We start from the raw sequence: 4,834 nt of genomic DNA on the forward strand, positions 1-4,834 counted from the left end.
GAAACTTACTATCTGAAATTCTTTCACTTATCATTGAAGTTGTACTTCCTTTAAGAAGAACATCATTTTTCATTTTTGATTCTGGACCATTTACATTTTATATGAGCACATTCATTATGAGATAAAGAGTATTGAAAGTACCCTTTCTAAATTGAGCATAAATAGAACAATAATTAATTTTTAATTTTTGCCAGAACGCATGCGGATGAAAAAAATAATTTCAAATTTTATAGTCCGGAATAATTTCAGTCAGGTGCGAGATTATTTCGTATCCCATTTCTTGACGGATACAGTCCGGGCGAAACGGTCGAATTGCGGATTTCACTTGAAAAAATATAATTTCAAATTTTATAGTCCGGAATAATTCCAGACAGGTGAGGAGTCATCACGGATTAATTTTTTTTGCGGATAGAATCCAGACAAAAATGGACGAATATCGGATTCTGATTTGCAAACAAAAATGTCAGATTTTATAGTTTGGACGAATTTCGGACAGGTGCGGGCTGATTTCGGATTCCATTTTTTTTGGGGGTATAAAATCCGAACGAAAACGGACAAATTTCGGATTCCACTTTATAAAAAATAATTGCTGGTTCTACAATTCGGACAGCTTACGGAAAAGTACGGGTTGGTTTTAGACTGATAATATTTGTACGTACGGAAATCGGATGAAACAGGACAGATTCCAGACATATTAAGGACAAATTCCAGACAAGAGCGGATGAACTTGTCCGGAACTCATCCGAAATCTATCCGGGATTTTAAACAGGGAAGTACACGACACTTACTTAACAAGCTAGGTTATGTTTCGTAATTCTTACTAAGCTTTAGGCGTTGTTCCAGGCTAATTTATCTACATTAATTAATGATTATTGGTCGATAAGGGAGATCCATAAACCAATTATCTTCAGTCGTTAATTCAGTATTTTTAATAGATCAAGACTCAGACAATATACCACTCATGAAAATGGGGTGAATTTGAATTTTCGACAACCAATAGAAGATTGCGACACGAAAACTTAATTGATATCGGTCGGCCTTGCAACTGTTGGTATTACTACCAGTCATTGCATGGACATAGGAAACAAGAGACTAGGCATGCCATTGCGGGGGTGATGCAATGAGGGGGGGAGGTCGGCCACCTTTTGATGTCCCGCGACAAACATGGCAGCGCCCACATGTTTATATTTTAATGCACAGTTTGTCGGTAAAAATGCTCGTGAGCATAATCAAATGGCACATCGTAAGATGGCGGCTCTCCCCACTCACGGAATTCTCCCCCCTCCCGTGGATTCAACCCCGCTCGCCCAGTTCAGGATGGCATGTCTAGTCCCGTGTTTCCTATGTCCATGAGTCATTGTTACTTTCCGTCGGTATGATCGATTTATTGACAGTTGGTAATATATATTTATAGGCTGCCGGTAATGCAGATAACTGTCGGGGATTGATGCCCAGCCGATATGTCAGGTATTTACTTAAAACTTTGAATTTCACGCTTTAATAGGTAAGTATATATCCTGTTAATCCTGAATTTCTCTCCTATTAGCTTAAATTGATTAAACATTAGTGATAAGTTAATCTAATTACATTCAGTCAACATAGATTAGCTATAAGTTAATATAATTAGTTAACAGTTTATTCAATTAGGTTCAGTTGGATTAGTAAGAAGTAACTTTAATTAGTAGCTAGCGGTCATGACTGAAATTTCATTCTGCGCTTGTGCAAATTATCCTGAATTGACCGGTAAGCAGTGCTGGGAGAACGCGGATATCTTTGACATGCGCCGTAGTGATTCCTGTGTATTTGTAAGTTGACACATGGGGTTAAATAACCTAAAATTCAACAGGAATCACTACTGCGCATGTCAGAGACATCCGTGCTCTCCCACCACTGGTGGTAAGGCTGAATGCGTGCATCATCCAGTTACAAGTGATTATTGTAAAGACTTAAGGGCATGTAAATCTTAGAAAACTGTCGATTTTACCAGTTTTAGGTTCCCCCGGCTATTTTTCTAGAATAATAAATATTTTGTCTTAAAAATTTGGGAAATGATAGCGAACATGCTAACGGACGTCCCCACACACGTTTTTTGTAGGTTAATTCAAAAAAGTTTTAATTTAGTAAAATGTGATTAATTTACATAGCGCTTAGGAAATATACTCAGATTTTTTCAGTGTTAGATTCCCCGGGCTTTTTTCCTAGGAAAAGAAATATTTTGCCTTCAAAATCTGGGAAATGATGGTGAATATGCTAACGGACGTCCCGACACACTATTTTATGTTTTTTTTTATCAACAAATTTTTGATCTTGCTAACAACGTGCGTGTATATTTAGAGGTTATGTGTGTTACAATTCATCCGAGCGTTACTTCCAAACTACACAATATTTTTAGCCGAAAACTTTGGACTTACAAATAAACATAGTAACTAATCTCCCGGAACTAACAGAGATGAAAAACGACGCAACCTCAAAATAATGCATATGCATAAAATTTTTATTTAGCACAATACATTTTTTTGTTATTATCCCTCAAAAAAGAGTCCGGGGAAGTCCGTTATGATATTTTATAGCATCTCCGAATTCAGTTTTTAAAAATTTTCATTTTTGTGGAAAAAGGCCGGGGAAACTGTAAGTATCACATGCCCTTAACTATGGCAGCATGAAATATAACGGCATACAGTATAAGTGTCGGAAAATCAAATAGCATGCTACATGCATAGATCATCTCTGCTACAGTCGTGCGACAAATGTTGGTAAGGTGTACACCTGACATACTGACTCGCATCAATCGACGGCAGGTTTCTGGATTACCGACCGTTGATAAGTATGTTTTACCGACTGTTGATAATTCCTTTATTAGCTGCCAGCAAATCTGAAATTCCGACGGAAGGTATTAGGTATTTTCACTTCAAACGACAGCTAACTTCACTCTGTTAAAAGCTGAGTGGAAAACAATGGATCAAATGCATGTTACAGAACTTTATTTCTGTAATACCTATTTAATTAACGAACATTATTATAATTTTATTATTTCATTAAATAGTAATTAAGAAATAAAAACTGTTTTTCAAATAAACTAATATAGAAAAAATTAGCTTTTACAAAAATGTTAGCAGAATAGGGCAAAAATGAACTGAATCCTAGTGTCTCCAACACGTGGGATTTTTCAGCCCCCACCACTCTCCCATCAGGGAGCGACACATTCAAACGTAGGGTGTCGGTAAGTCGGCTCTGTCAAATGCTGGGAAGCCCAGCCTCGTGTAAAGCCAAAAATGCACGAGCAGGAATCCGAGCTCTCCCGACCTCATGAATGACGATCTAGATGCTCTGCAAATTTATTCAGGTTTTGACATACCGAGTTCCTTTAGAAGCATTAGGTTTATTGCGAAGATGCAAATATAGTTGACTTTATGTAAATAGATATAGGAGACAAGACTTCTTGGCCTAAAATGTTTCAAATTTAGTGCTGGATGCCTTAGTCATATTTTTAGTAAACAATGGATTTTTAACACATGAATAACAAATTTTCGACAAAATAGTTAAATTTTCTATCTAAGAAATTATTTTTAAAAATAAACATTGTAGTTTATAATGAAGTTTGCAGTTAAAAAATTAATTTATAAATCCAAGAAAATGCGAATTTTTAACAAAAGAAATTAATTTTCATCTAAAACAAACGAATTTTTAAAGAAGAATAATTCACCAACAAAGAAGATAAATTTATAACTAAAAAGAAAACTTTTCAAGAAAAAGAAGTGCCAAAAAAATTGTTTCATTTTGATCTATAGAAGCGAATTTTAAACTAAAAAAAAATAAGTATTCGATCAAAAATGGAGTAATGACATTTTCAGACAAAAAATGGAATTTTCAACAAAGAAATTAATTTTCAACTAAAATTGTAATGTTTCAACGAAAAATTGAATAGATAAATTTTCAGTTGAAAAATAATTATCAACCCCAAAAAATCAAAGTTTCAACAAAATATTTAAATTTCCAAGCAAAAAATTAAATATGCAAACAAATAATTTAATTTTGAAACCAATAACTTTCTACCGAAAACAGAAATTAAAAATTTCAAAATCAATTTTAAAACAAGCAAAATTTTTCTTAACAAAATAGATCAATTTACAACGAAAAACGGTTACATTATCAGTTTAAAAAATCAATTTACAACCAACAATTTTTCAGTAAAATAGTTAAATTTCCAAAAAAATAGATGAACTTTTAACCATTTTATGTCAAAATAAGCGATGTTTCACCAAAAAATCCATTTTTATCCAAAGAAATGAATTCTTGATTAAAATAGATTAATTTTTAAAGAAGAAGAATAATTTTCTACCAAAAAATCAAATTTTCAACAAAACAGTTACATTATCAACCTAATAGTTATTTTAAAATAGTTTAATTTTGGATGGAAGAAACGAATTTTCAATTGAAAAATGTTTTAAACAAAAAAAAACACACACACAATCGAATTTACAACAGAATAGTTAAATTTTTAAACGCATAGTTGGATTTTCATTTAAAAATGATTTTTCAACTAAAAATGGAATAGAATGAATTCTGAGAGAAAATTAAAAAAAAAAGATCACAATTTTTTTAACTTACGAGGGTAGTTCAATAAGTCCTTAGAATGACCAACATATGGCGCGCGAATCGCTCCAAATCATCTGTTTTCAGTCAGCACCACTCCCGACTAGATATATGGTGCAAACATTTTCATTTAAAGGGCTTATCTCCATATGAGATAAAAAATGAATTGGACTCAGTTCATGGCACATCTGCCCCTGCCTTAGCAACGGTTTATAACTGGGTAAATGAATTTAAGCGTGGT

Source organism: Belonocnema kinseyi, chromosome 2 (genome assembly GCF_010883055.1).
Source record: "Belonocnema kinseyi isolate 2016_QV_RU_SX_M_011 chromosome 2, B_treatae_v1, whole genome shotgun sequence".
NCBI lineage: Eukaryota > Metazoa > Arthropoda > Insecta > Hymenoptera > Cynipidae > Belonocnema > Belonocnema kinseyi.